This window comes from Panthera pardus, unplaced genomic scaffold, assembly GCF_024362965.1.
Source record: "Panthera pardus isolate Hobbes unplaced genomic scaffold, ASM2436296v1 HiC_scaffold_24, whole genome shotgun sequence".
Taxonomy (NCBI): Eukaryota; Metazoa; Chordata; class Mammalia; order Carnivora; family Felidae; genus Panthera; species Panthera pardus.
The window spans coordinates 30,120,510-30,135,690 of NW_026526810.1; the positions used below are offsets into that span (position 1 = coordinate 30,120,510).

Here is a 15,181-nt window from a genome sequence, read left to right on the forward strand (position 1 = left end):
TTGGTTTGGCCTCAATCCCCAGTCAGAGCAGCTCTTTGAGAGGCAAGGCAAGGTCAAGGCCTTGCCCAAGAGGCAGGAGAACCGTCCCCAGGGTTTGGCTGGTCTGTTCATGCCTTCACCCATGCATTCATCACAAATTTTTGAGAGCCAACCATGTGCAAGGCCTTGTGCTGGGTGCAGATATGCAGCAGTGAGAAGCGGGGTCCAATCAGCTCAGGGCCTGCCGACCATGGGGTCTTGCACAAGCTCCTTTCCCTATCGGGGCTGAACTTGACGGTCGCTAAGGGCCTCTCCGGGCTGGAACATCCACACCTGTAAGGCAGAGCCCCTGCCCTCCAGTAGCAGAAACTCTAGTGGTCCCTCCAGGGCCTGAATATTCTTCAGTGGGACTCTCTGCACAGCATAGAGTGGTCGATGTCACAGTGCACAATGGGATTTCTTCCCTTAAAAGAAACATATAATGAAAAGGAAGTTTAATAAAAATATTCAACTTGGCAATAAAGGAACCCACTCCAGAATCTTCATGTAGAAGCTTCCATGATCCCAGATCCCATGTTTAGGGTCAGAGTACTCAGGGCCTAGCTGCAAGGGACGTCTGCCCCAGTGGCCTGAGCACAGTGTTATTAACCCCTGCAGCACAGGACATCCTGGGAAAGCGGAGAGCAAGAGACCACACTCCCCCTGCCAAAGGGACCTGGGCAAGGAGCTGTCACTACTGTGGACTCCAACCCAGGAGTCAAGTAAGGGTGTCCTACAGTCCTGGCCCCACGCTGGGTTCCCAGGCCAAAGGTGACAGGGGAGAGAGAGGCAGGGGCACCTGCAGGGTAGACACTGTGGATCAGGATGGAATCATGAGAGTGAGGGGCCAGGCGGTAGGTTTGGCCAAGGCCAGGCTGCCAGGCCCACCCACAGCCCCTTGCCATCAGCTTCTCTGTAATTGGCAATGTTCGGCAGAATGCTTGGTCAGATGTCGTGGGAGGTAGCTGTTACCATTCCTCTTCATAAAGACACTAGGAACAGAGTCGGTTTTGAGCCCAACTGTGGCTTGATGGTGGCGTGGTGGGCTTCCCTCCCTCTGTACTCCCCGTCCCATTCCTCTTAGCTATACAATGAGTAGTACAACAGAATCTCAAATCCATCCCTACTTGTCCTCAAAGCCCATGACCTTAACCACTACCATACAGGGGCGCCTGGGTGGCGCAGTCGGTTAAGCGTCCGACTTCAGCCAGGCCACGATCTCCCGGTCCGTGAGTTCGAGCCCCGCATCAGGCTGTGGGCTGATGGCTCGGAGCCTGGAGCCTGTTTCCGATTCTGTGTCTCCCTCTCTCTCTGCCCCTCCCCCGTTCATGCTCTGTCTCTCTCTGTCCCAAAAATAAATAAAAAACGTTGGGAAAAAAAAAAAAAAACACTACCATACAGAGTCATTGGGAGAAATTATCTTCAGGGAGCCTTCTCTCTGTGCCTTTCTCCCGCTGCCCCAGCCCCAGCTGGCCAAGATCCTCTTGGTAGGCAGAGGCCTCCCGTCAGGAAGAAGGCATCAGAAAATGAACCCATTCATACTGAAGTTTTGTGGATTTAACGTGTTCCCCATTCAGGCCATGAGCTCACTCTAGAAAGGGGAGATTGAACAGGAATGATATTTAAGAAAAATGGCCTAATTAGCTGTGTGACCTTGGGTTACTTACTCAGCCTCAGTAAGCCCCAGTATCTTCATCTATACCACGGGAATAATACTATCTTTGCCTTGTGGCAGTAATGATTAAATGTGGAAAATGCCCAGAATATAATAGGCATCTACATATTTAAAATTAGAATTATAAGCTTCCTGAATTTACTCATGAAAGGAGGGGCTATCTTTCTTTAATGAATGACTTAAAAAAAATTTTTTTTAATGTTTATTTTGAGAGACAAACAGAGTGCGAGCTGGGGAGGGGCAGAGAGAGAGGGATACACAGAATCCGAAGCAGACTCTAGGCACCGAGATAGTCGGCACAGAGCCCGACGCAGGGTTTGAACTCTGGAACTGTGAGATCATGACCTGAGCTGAAGTCGGACACTTAACCAACCGAGCCGCCCAGACACCCCACTTTAGTGAGTGATTTTTAACAGGGTTGTCCGTTTTTAACAAGGTAGCCGTACTTAGGGGCTGTGAAGAGGTGTCAGCGATAACAGGACTCTGAGAGGCCCCCCACTTGTAGCCCAAGCCTGAAAGGAATCTGAGGGTCGACAGAGATGGGGACCTGGACCAGAACAGCCTGTGTGGTTTAATCAAGGCTCCCAATACCATTAGCCTGTGTTTCTCTAAATTTCTACCAAGGAACTCTCTATAGTTGCAGAGAGGAATGTGTACTGCCAGGAGGTTTAGATAGGCATATGGAATTGGCTTTCTGCCAGTAGGAAATTTCTTAGAACACATTTGTGTTCTCATAAAAATTCCTGCAGATTCTTGTATTCTATGCCAAAATATATATATATTTAATTTAATTTTTTTTTTTTTTTTTAAAAACCATGTCTCCCCACTCCCATAAAATCTTCAAACTGGTACTTCCAGAAGATACAGCGTGATCAGCCTGCGGCTTCACGCTCTGCCTGTATCTGCCACAGGCCCTCCTTCCGTGGCTGTGCACACCCGGCTTGACAGCATGGCTCAGAAACTGGAGGTGACTCTGGCTGACCCCACCGTCTCTCTTGGCGCCTCAGGCCCAATCTGGCCTGCTCAGCTGCTGCCCACACCACATCCACAGCATAAATAAAACACGGGCAGAGTTACCATGACCACACATACACAGAAACCAAGAGGCCCGAACCACTGTTTGGGGAGGAAATGGGGCTTGAGAGACCTGGGAGGCACGGGGGCCATATTAGCCAGGGGTCTTAGGTGGTAAGCAACAGTAATGGACTCTGGGTAATTTACTCAGCAACAGTGATTTACTTCACCAGAAGATGCGAGACAACAGAGATCCGAAGGAAAAGTTGCAGCCCCAGGCTCCCAGAGGAATCGACAGGAAGGCGGTTCTAGGAACCTGGGAAGCAGACCCCAGAGGGAAGTCACTGGGACTAGGATGAATTAGCCCCAAACACTTTCTGTATCTGTATCATTTGCTCAAGATCCAACTTCCTAGGAGGAGGATCTGGTGGCATCTTCCAGCCAGGGGATGGTCAGTCCCACCCAAACTATATGAAATGCAAGAGGGGTCAATTGCTAAAGCAAAATTATGCTATCATCAGAAAAGTGGGCACTGAATGCTGGGCAGCAGCAATTCCAATTTTTTTTTTTTAATGTTTACTTTTGATCAGATGAGAGAGAGAGAGAGCAGACGAGGAGCAGAGAGGGAAACAGAATCTGAAGCAGGCTCCAGGCTCTGATCTGTCAGCACAAAGCCCGACACAGGGCTTGAACCCATGAACCGTGAGGCCATAACCTGAGCCAAAGTTGGACACTTAACCAACTGAACCACCCAGGTGCCCCTGAGTGGGAACAATTCATAGGTATTCACTGCAGATCCTCGTCCAACTTGACTCCAAAGCCAGCCTGGCTGTCCCACACCCCCCCCCTCCCCCCACCAGGACTCATAGGTCATCTCTAGGGAGAGTGTGCCATCACCAGGTCACCACTGTCACCTGCTGAAGCTGACTCTTCCTTCCTCAGGACACAGAGCCTATCACCTTGGGCAAGAAGTTCCAGCATAAGGCACAAAGGCCATGGGGGATAGAAAGCCCATCTGGAAAGGTCTTTGTCCTCAGCAGGATGACCCACAATCAGAAGCAGAAACATTCAAAGGAACAGGTTGCAGTGTGAGAGGGGAGGGGGACATGGCCACAAAAGGAGAACCCAGGAAGAGAGGCCTCTGTTCCTGTAGGCAGACTCACCACCCTCATGGTTTGGCCAAAAGCAGGTGTTGCCCTAGAAGTCTTTACTAGAGAATTCTTTTTTTTTTTTAGAAAAGTATTTTGTTTTATTTTATTATTTTTTTTTAATGTTTGTTTTTGAGAGAGAGTGCGAGTGAGGAAGGGGCAGAGGATCCGAAGCAGGCTCTGTGCTAACAGCAGAGAGCCCCATGTGGGGCTCACAAACCCAAGAGATCATGACCTGAGTGGAACACACTCAACCGACTGAGCCACCCAGTTGCCCCTAGAGAAGTCTTGAGCCAGGCCTGGTTTGTCAGGCAGAATCTTCTTCCTGCAATGTCAAGAAAGAAAAGAAAAGAAAAAAGAAAAGAGAAGAGAAGAAGGAAAAGAGGAAGGAAGGGAAGAAAGAGAGGAAGGGAAGAAAAAAGGAACAGCAACACCTAGCATACAATATTCAAATCACACGTGTTATAAAACATTCAAGGGGCGCCTGGATGGCTCAGTCGGTTGAGCGTCCGACTTCAGCTCAGATCACGATCTCACGGTTCGTGAGTTCGAGCCCCGCGATGGGCTCTGGGCTGACAGCTCAGAGCCTGGGGCCTGCTTCCGATTCTGTGTCTCCCTCTCTCTCTGCCCCTCCCCCGCTCATGCTCTGTCTCTCTCTGTCTCAAAAATAAATAAACATTAAAAAAAAATTTTTTTTAAACATTCAAGTAGTGCACAACTACACAGTGTAAAAAATTAAAGTCTGTAGAATGACTCTTTTTTACTGCCCCCCCCCCTCAGACTCTGCAACTTGTGCCCACTGCATGGGATCTCCAAGTACCTGCTTCCCCCTTCTCGTGGACAGCAAGAGGGGTCCCTGGAATGGACGGAACAGAGGAGACAGGGCAGGGAAATTCCCACTGCTGTTCCAGACCTGAAGCCAGGGCTGAGCCGAGAGCTGGGGGTGTCTCAGACGCAGTCCTGCACACAGTAGCTGTCCCCTGGGCACACCCGGCAAAAAAGGAAGTGGTGGAAAGAGAGGGTGGGGGCGGGGCGTAGGAAGCAGGAAGGAAAAGCAAGGAAATTAAAGTTCCCCCTTCCTTCCCCATTCTACTTGTCTTACTCCCCCCAGAGGTAACAACTGTTACCAGCCCTTCCTTACTCAGTTACTTATATAAGGCAGGTAATCAGGTGAGAAATTAACTGAGTGTTATTTTCCCGTAGGCTCTTTATGAAATGATGACAGAGTATTTTGCTTCTCCTCCTCTCAAGAAGGCCAGTCTGCTCAGTGCCCTGGAGAGACCAGGGCTCCCCCGTTGTCCTCTTCCATAGAAAGGAAGCCCTCCAGGGCAGGGGTTTTGTCCTGTTTCTCCAGCACTTAGAGCAGAGCTTGGGGAATGGTAATCACACGGTACATATTTTTGAGTGAATGATGTCTTCTCTCTTATTTAATAACACCCCCTCCTTCAGATCAGATCAAGTTTGAGTAGGTTACCTTTCTTTCCAATCAACAACCTCCAGCTGGAGCCCTTGGTCTTGCTCGTGCACTCTGAGATAAGGGAGCATGTTATAGACCTGGAAAAAAACAAGGCTAACCTTAGGTTTGGAGTCAGTGGACCCACCTTTGTGTTCCCGCCCAGCCACTAGCGGTGGGGGACCCAGAGAAGTGTAGCAGACGCCTTGATGTGGCACACAGAGCCCCCTTCAGGGCTGAAGAGGTGTTCCCCCTCCCAGCCCCCAGCAGCTGGAAGTGTTAAAGCCTGATGGCTCTCAGCTGAGTCCCCTGAAGGCCAAAAAGGACCACTTCTCAGAAGGTGACCTCCATTTCCTGGGGCAGCCCAAAGCCTGCTCCGTGCTGGAGTATAAAAGCTCGGTCCCCTCTCATCAGCAAGGACAACTCTGCAGAGCCACCCCAGCTCCAGAGCAACCTGCGGGATTGTCTGACACCTTTGTAGTCCAGCCTCCTTCTGTGTCCAGTCCTGCCTTCTTCACTGCCCTGGGGTGCTGCTACTGAGACCACTTCCCGGGGAACTTCCTGCATGCCAACCTCAGAGCCTGCTTCCCTGGGAACCCAAAACGCAGCAAGAGGCCACCTGATCTCTCTGTTCCCAGGCTCCTTAGCTATACAACGCATTAAAGAATGTGGGCTTTGAAGTCAGAGTTAGATTTTAATCCTAGATCCACCACTTGCCAGCTGTGTGTTGGGGGGGGAAATTTATTTAACCTGAGACTTATCCGCCTCATCTGTAAAATGGGAGACAGCAGACATCTTGGGTGCCCGGTGTCTCATCCCTTCAACTTGCCTGTGATACCAGCCGCAGCTGTGGGGGACAGTTTCATGCAAGCTCAGACTCACTTGTGCTGGCAAGGTGCCCACCAGTTGTCCTTTACATTCCTTGCTTTGGACAGGCTGTCCCTAGGCCACTGAACCTCTATATGCTTCACTGACATTTCTTTCTTTCTTTTTTTAATGTTTATTTATTTTTGAGAGAGAGAGACAGTGCAAATGGGGGAGGGACAGAGAGAGAGAGGGAGACAGGATCCGAAGTGGGCTCCAGGCTCTAAGCTGCCAGCAGAGAGCCCGACGTAGGGCTTAAACTCACAAACTGCAAGATCATGACCGGAGCTGAAGTCGGACGCTTAACCGACTGAGCCACCCAGGCGCCCCTTCACTGACGTTTCTTGGCCCCACGTCTGGGTAGGATTTATTTCCCACCCTCGAAAGTGAATGCATCATACGTATTGCTTCTTGGCCATTCGGTCTCATTAACATGGCGTCATTGACATGGCACACTAATGTGATATTCTGCAGAATTGTCCAGATGGTCTAAGTCCCTTCAGACTACATTATGATAGAAGGCAGAGAATTAACATAGCCCTGATGCAAGACGCAAGAGGATCCTGTTCTCTGCTCCATGTGAAAGTGAACTGCTTTTGATTCTTCTCTGTTCTAGAAAGAAGGCAATAAACAGATCACAATCATGCACCGTGTTCTGGAGGTTGTGTTGATCAGCTCCAGCACAGATACCATAGTTAGCACAACAGCAACAATTGGGGCTAGTACTTGGCTAAGTTTGTGGTAGTTTACCCTCCTCAGCCATTTTATACAGTTTTCGCAGGGGCTAGGCTGGTAAATCAAAAGGGAGTATGACAGAGACCACCATCTCTGCTTCCTTTCTTCTTTGAGCGTGGCACCGATTCCTCCCATCTCCCTTGGGACATAGTCATGTATTTGATTTAGTATCCGGGCTGGGGGGGGGGGTGCAGTTTTAGAGACTTCCAACTGGACTTCCTTACTATATACTAGCTCTTATTCCATAGGTCAAAAAACCAATATCGGGGTTCTACTAACTACCAAGTATGTCCATTCCAGTTATACACTCGGGCACAGGGAAATAAGCACAGGGCACCCAGGGACCCCACTGAATTCACCGAGACCTAGACCTAAGCCAGGGCTCCGTTACTACCTGGCTCCCATTCTGCTCGCTCTAATGGAGCAGGAGGTGGTGCATAACGGCACTTGGGTCACCAAATATCAGTGCAGTGATAGTGCAGACCCTGTGGCCAACAATTCTTCAAATTCCTTGCCAGTTCCCCTTTCTCATGCTCAGTTACACAAGTAATAGCCATGGGTTCTTTCTGAAAAGGAGTGGGCAGGGGGAAATACTACCAAATACATTCGCCATAATGTTGCAGACCTTCAGTCCATGGCTCAGGTCCAGAAACAGGGTAGAGAATCGTGACCTTTTACTGGGGGCAGCTGCCTTGGCTCCCTGATCATTCATCCTTGATTTCTTTTGATTGTCTAAAGTAGACAATACACTGTGGGCCACCCATGTATCTTGCCTCTGGGAACACTGTATTCTATTATGGTCTCCATAGCCTCTGTGGGTCAGGCCCTTCTGACTGCTACCCTGATTTTGCTGCTCATTGCAATAATCATGCCCACCTGGCTTCTAAAGTTTCGGCACCACCACCCGACCTCTATTATTTTGGGATCCCATAATCCCTGTGGGTATCAGGGAGCCCAGTTCTGCAACAGCATCTCCTACTGTCCCCGAAAGGTGGTGCTCCCCTCACCAGCCCATTCCTTATTGCTTCGATAAGTAGACTCTTCTCCAGAACAACTGGCTGGTGGACTTTCTGAACTTGTGTGCTACAAACATTCAAGCTTGCCCACTTCTCTGAGCCCTTTGACTTCTCCCTCCACTGTCTGCCATGCCCATTCTTTTTTTTTTTTTTTATGTTCACTTATTTATTTTGAGAGAGAGAGCATATGTGAGTTGGGGAGGGACAGAGAAAGAGGGAGAGAGAGAATCCCAACCAGGCTCCTTGCTGTCAGGACAGAGGCCAACGCAGAGCTGGATCCCATGGACCGTGAGATCATGACGTGAGCCGAAACCAAGAGTCAGACGCTCAACCAACTGAGCCACCCAGGCACCCCTGCCATGGCTATTCTAACATTTCTACTTCACATGAAACCCTGCTTTTCCTAAGTTTCTAAAATCCATCTAAAAAGTATATTAGCACTGTCTCCTGGGTTTCTTGCCAGGAGTTAACTCCTGCCATCATACATAGGAGGGTACTTTCATATCAACACCTGCTCTTGTCCAGCTTTATTTTCCTCTTCTATTTTTTTACTTAAAATTTTTTTAAATTCATTTTTGAGAAAGAGAGAGAATGTGAGTGGATGAGGGGCAGACAGAGAGGAAGACACAGAATCTGAAGCAGGCTCCAGGCTCTGAGCCATCAGCACAGAGACTGATGCGGGGCTCAAACTCACGGATGCGAGATCATGACCTGAGCTGAAGTTGGAGGCTTAACCTATTGAGCTGCCCAGGCATCCCTATTTTCTTCTTCTCTGGATCTGGTCCTTCAGGATTCAGTTCTGTGTATACATACCGCCCAGAAGTATCAGCCAGATCTGGTGGCTCCTTCAGTGAAGTGCCCCTCTCCTCCCTTAGCAGGCCCAACACAGTTGGGATCTGACTCTTGGTGTCCATTGGATAGTCAGAAAGGAGGTGAAGGCAGGTTCTGAGGGAGGTGAGCATTATCCTGTAGGGTACTGCCTCATTTTAAACTGCATTTAAATCTCCCATAAAGAGGGACCACTCGTTGTCAACAGGAAGTGGGCCCCTTCTGCGGGCCCAGTGGATTCAGAAAATCTGAGTTCAAGATTCTCAACTGCATCTACTCCTATATCCCAACCCGAGTATTAGGATCCCACCTCTTTCCTAACAGGCTCTGATCTTGGCATACGAGGCCTATCAGAACTGAGAAGTCCATCTTCCCTGGAGCTCTGCTACTTTTAGCACAAAGTCCTAAGCCTGGTCCTCCTTCTGCAGGAGGGATTTCCTTCCATGCTACCCCAGGGGCTGCCCTCTGGCTTTTGCTTTTGGCCTTGGTGATTTTTCACTTTGATGCTGTCATTATCCCTCTTTAGCAAACCAGCGGGCTCTGCCACACTCATTCATTTCCGTGGTCCTTATACTCATTACTTCCCTCAATGTCCAGAGACGTTGCACCAGCCACCATGACTCCTTCCACCTGCATCTCATCCCAGGTCACAGGCAGGGAGGCCTGATAATCACGAAGTTATAGCGTGCAGGGGACCAGCCTTCCTTTCTATACTGGCGATGCGGTCTTCACTCGTAGCCAGATGGCAAATGACCCCTCTCCCAATTCCCACATCCGCTTCCTCGGACCACTTCTGGCACCAGCTGTCTTGGGTTAGGTTCCCTGAAAGCAGGCTCTGAGGTGGAGAACTGTCTGAAGAAGGTTAAGCAGGCAATGCTCTTGGGAGACACACCGTAAGTGAGAGGACCGGCCTGGGAAGAAGAAAGCTGACCCCCAGTGGGGGTGCAGCTGGGTCCTCAGCTGATCCTACAGGGGGCTCTGAGCTGGGATGGCCCTTCAGCGGGTCCCAAAGTGAGGTGAGGAGGCCCAGCCTTTACACGCCCGCGTCAGCCAGTCATGGGCTGCCCTCTGAGGCCGGGCCTCACCTTGGTGCAGGCAGCAGCTTGTGGCCGAGGACAATTCCCAGTGAGGGAAGGAGCTGTGGCCAGTATTTCCAGCAGCTGGGAATGGGCGTGGGGCCCTGATGGGGGCCCTGGGAGGGACGCAGCTATAATCACCACAGTACCCATTTCACAGAGTTCTTGTGAGAACGAAATCAGATAAAACGTGCTAAGAGTTTAGCAATATTCCAGGCACTTAAGAAAAAGCACCTATTATTGTAGTTACTTATTAATAATTTAAATTATGATGCGTATAATACTGTTAGGCTGAACCATATACATTGTCAACATCTAACCTCCATTTGACCTGTAAATATGGAATTTCATATGGTTCATCCTCAGAATGAATAAAACCAGCTAATCTCATGCTTGTTCTACATACTTTACAGGATTATTTGAGGATCGACCGGAGATGGCACACGTAAAAATGCTTTGTAAAGTGAAAAGTTCCATTAAAAATGTTGACGCACTGGATTATTCGTATTATCTGTTTTTCTACGACAACATCTAATAGAATGGCTGCGTTCAAGCTTCCCCAGCCAAGGATAATAAACTGTCTTACTCCATGAAATACTCAAATTACAATTCCTTTGAACCCTGCTGGCCCACATGGGAGCTCAGCCCCTGCAGAGTGTCCTGAGCTATTTTGGAGAGCTCCTCAGTGGTGGGCGACACCAGCCCCGGAGCTTGCCCTCCAGCCTCCTCAGCGGATCCCACACCCTCTATGACTCCCACCCTGGGGGACATGGCCGCCCTCTATGGGTAGCCACCAGCCCTGAGCCCACACTCTGGCCTCGTCTTAGCCACTCAACTCCAAGCATGGTTAGGCCCCTTTTCTCCATGTATCATACTTAACCAGAAACCAGGCCCAGCTTCTAGCAGGAGCTGACAAGACTTGGGGACCACAGAAGACGGGTAAAACAGAGCAATGCTCACAACCTTGATTCGTGTGGTTTTTCTCAGAGCTCACAGATCCCATGCTCGTGTCCAGGTAATCTCATAGGGTCACCTACCTATCCAGGCCCAGCTTGCTCCACATGGCAGGGTCCAGCTCAGCTCCACTTCTAGAGCTGCATGGAGCATGTCTTCACTCGTAGGGCAGACTAGAATCAGGAGAGAGAGAGAGAGAGGGAGAGAACTTCTCTGTCACCCCAAAGGCCCACATCCTGAGTCCTCAGTTTCTGCCCCAGGATAATCTTTCTTCCAGGATGACTGGCAATGGGAACTTTCCTTTGGTGGAACTTACCAAGGCCATGGTCTTGCTGTGTGTGGACGGTAGGACAGCTACAGAAATACAGAATGGCCCAAGATCAGTCCAGTTCGGGATATTGCGTATACACGATGTGTGTCCAGCCCAGTCTGGTCTAGGCCCTTTTCATGGTTTCTCTTCTGGGAGACAATCACGTCTGAATGTGCTTTCTGCAGTCCTCTAGACGGAGTCCCCCAAATCTTCCAAAACCTCCGTTCAAATCACTCACGGTTCCCTAAAGAACAAGCAACAGTTTATTACCCAGTGCGCTCTTGACTAAGACAGAACCGAGAAGCCTTTCTCTACCCTCCACACACGCAAAGGAGCACAGTGTTAGCTGAGTGCCAGCCACACGCACCATGTACACAAGACCCCTGCTGCCGTGAGCTTCCCGACCAGTGGGAGTGAAAGACTACCTCGTCAACCCATCGGCAGAGTCCCGGTTAAAGGGACAAGGGCCCATCCATACGATGGGAGGTTGGGACAGACAGAGCATGCTTTTTATTAGAGACCGCTGGAGAATTGTGGTGGGCAGCTTTTGTAATAGATCCCAGTGATCCCCGCCTCCTGGCATTTACACCCTTGTGCAATCCCTCCTCGTGTGTATGAATGCGTGTGCGTGTGCGTGGTGGCTGGGCTGAGGGTGAGGGGCAGCGAGACTTAATGCCTTCTCCTAACAACTAAATTATGCAAGATTTGGCTCTGAAAGCCTGGGACTTCTCACTTGCACGCTGCCATGCTGGAGGGCCCACGTGGCCAGGACCTCGGAGGAAGGAAGCCACTGGGTCCAATAGCTCCCAGGGAACTGAATCTTGCCAACAATCTCACAAGTGAGCTTGGCGTCTGATGCCAGTGGAGCCTTGAGATGACTGTGAACCACACCGACCCCTTGATGACAACCTGTGAGGGGCCCTGAGCAGATGATCCAGGTTAACAGCACCCGGGTTCCTGACCCACAGAAACAGAGATAGGAGTGTGGCTGTGGGAAGCCACTAAGTTTGGGGGTAATTTGTTATATAATTAAGTCAGAGACAATTTTCAAGATACATATTTTTTTTGAGAGACAGAGAGAGCAAACAGGGCAGTGGCAGAGAGAGAAGGAGACATAGAATCTGAAGCAGGCTCAGGCTCCGAGCTGTCAGCACAGAGCCTGACGTGGGGCTGGAACTCACAAGTGGCAAGATCATGACCTGAGCCCAAGCTGGATGTTCAACCAACTGAGCTACCCAGGCTCCCCTATTTTTATTTTTATTTTTATTTTTATTTTTATTTTTATTTTTGAGAGAGTGAGTGGGGGAGGGGCCGAGAGAGAGGGAGAGAGAGAGAATGCCAAGCAGGCTCCTGGCTGTCAGCACAGAGCCCAATGCGGGGCTCCATCCCACAACCCTGGGATCATGAGCCAAAACCAAGAGTCATATGCTTAACCTACTGAGCCACCCAGGAGCCCCAAGATATATCCTTAAGTAGAAAAATCAGGGTGCAGAAAAATGTGTATAATACACCATTATTTGTGTAAAAAGGCAGAAATATATCTACATTTCTGTGTGTGTATGTCATCCATATATATGTGTATCCCTATATATTTATTTCCTTCTACATGCGTAAAATACCCCTGGAATGATAATGTTACATTCAAAATTTGGGTTTCTTCCAGAGAGGGGACCTGGTGGTTGGCGGAGGGAGGATGTCCACTGTATACCTTTTATATCTTCACTTTGGATCATGTGAAAGGGTTGACTATTCAAAAATAAGCACAATATATTAAAAGAAGAAAAAAAGGAGCGACTGGGTGGCTCAGTCGGTTGAGCGTCTGACTTTGACTCAGGTCCTGGTCTCATGGTTCGTGGGTTCGAGCCCCTCATCCGTCTCTGTGCTGACAGCTCAGAGCCTGCTTTGAATTCTGTGTCTCCCTCTCTCTTTGTCCCTCCCCTGCTCTCTGTCTCTCAAAAATAAACTTTAAAAATTTTTTTTTAAAAAGCAGCCAAAAAATCTTGGGAAAAAGAAGCTGAAAATAATACATTTTTTTAAACAATTAGGGAAGCCCACCTTATGGATTTGTGGGTGCCTTTTATTCCCCACAGCCAAATGCTGTCAGCTCTCCTTTCAAAGCGTCTCCAGTCTGACCCGCCTCTCCCCATCTCCACGGCTACTCCCCTGCACCAAGCCAGGAGCACCACGCACCTGGGCTATCGTAATGGCTCCGTAACCCTTCTCCCTGCTCCCACCCCTGCCTCCTTTCCTGACCCTGTGCCACCCAGCCTCCAGAGGGATCTTGAAACATTAAAAATTAGATCGTGTCACTCGCCTTCTTCAAACTGGAGTTTTCAGGCCAAATTTTCACTTTCTCTATTAGCATGTTTGGTGTTGGGGATAGCTTCCAATTTCAGAAATGCTCCTGAAAAAAAAAAAAAAATGAAGGGAGACAGGAACTAATATGTATTAGGTGCTTACATAAAGCAGACTTTGTATATATTACGCTGTTTACTCTTCATGACAGCCCTGTAGGCTGGGCACAATTACTGTCCCCATTTTACAGATGAGGAGAGTCGAGGTTAAGGAGGCTGCAGTACATGTCCATGAGAATTGTCTGCTCGGCATCCCTTCTTCTGGAACTACCTCCCCTTGGCTCCATCTACTTGCATTATTGAAAGAGCTGCCATCACCCGCAATTGTCCTGCCTCCTGGCACAGCCGACTGCTTCAAGGGCAGGCGTCTGGCCCAATACGGACAGCTGAGCACTCCCTGTCCTGAGGGGTTCCCTCCTCGGCTGCTAATGGCTGCAGGGAGACCCATTGAGTCAAAGCAGGAGAGAGGCCTTTGACGATCATCGCTCTCAGCTGGGAGATGCTGACCTATGGGGATCAAAACTGCCTGGGTTTGGACCAGGGAACCCGGCCACTCCTCTCCCTCCAGCCATGAAATCCAGTTTGTCACTTTCCCTGTGCCTCAGTATCCATGTCTGTCAAATAACAGGGTAGGGACCGGTGGTTTGGATTGGAGGAGATGATCTCGAAGGACCCTAACTGGCTGTGTGACCGTGGGGCCTCAGTTTCCACAAACTGTAAAGTGAGAGCTGGAGATGGTAGGGGGGAGGCAGGGCATGGGCAAGGCGATCTCTGGAACAATTTTCCAGTTCCAAACAACCACAAGGTAAAAAAGTAATAATAACAACAACGTTTAAAAATCACAGGGTTACCACGTCAGGGGTAAGAGGCTGCCTCCCTTCTCGGTAGGAGATACATCTTCCCCCCCAAATCTTTTGGCTGAGCCCCTCTTTAATGAGGGAGTGGTAGACCTTCTAATCTGGGACTCCTGACTCGGGGCGGGCCCATCTCACCCAGGACGAATGAACCACAGAGACGAAAACCATCTGTGGTGTGGCAGAGACCCTGCCAGGGGGCCCCGTAGCAGCCTGCCTCTTGCCAAGACCCAAGACCCCACCCCCAGCCCTCTCGGCACCCCTGCTCCCCCCACCCCCAGATTTTATTAAATGTTATGTTTCCCATCTTGCACTGGAGCCTACTGCTCGGAGGTTACTAGCTGCTCTTAAGGGTTCTTTATACAACTCCACTTGGGCTCCCAGCCACCAAATTCTTCCTGCTCATGCATTACTTAGATTAGCTAAGGATGTTGGCATTTAGAGCCAAACTCCAGCATGCATCTCAGAAGGCGGCCTCCTGACTGCCACAGCTGTTATTTCAATGCAGCACCCCTCTGTGGGGATTGTTCTCCATAACGTGAGGTGTCATGCAGGCTCTCACTGTATCTATAATGCCGCCTATTTTTACAGTTAGTTGACTCAGAGCGCAGTCCGCTGATGACCTCTCGCATGCAATCGGTCTAGGCGGCCAGGCAGCAGGTGCCAACCACTTTTGTTGCCTGGTTCCTCTTCGGATGACCCCACCTTGCCTCTCAGTGGAGACGCAGCCCCTGCTCCGGATGCCAAGAGACCCTCCCACTTGTATGACACCTGACAGTTTACGGAACTGTCACCAGAACTCCTCGTTCCTCTGTGGCTTGCCATCGTAGGGATGAGGAAACCAGGTCTCACAGAGGAAACCTTGGTCAGATATAATGCAAA

General features: G+C 49.8%; 1 long non-coding RNA gene across 1 annotated transcript in view; it reads right to left on the reverse strand.

Moving 5' to 3' along the window:
- Positions 1-13,404: 13,404 nt before the first annotated feature.
- Positions 13,405-15,181, reverse strand: part of LOC109262793 (uncharacterized) — a 58,273-nt gene continuing 56,496 nt past the window's right edge. The window contains exon 3 of the long non-coding RNA XR_002077953.2: positions 13,405-13,495. This is a non-coding gene — a long non-coding RNA (uncharacterized LOC109262793). The remainder of the gene's footprint in view (positions 13,496-15,181) is intronic.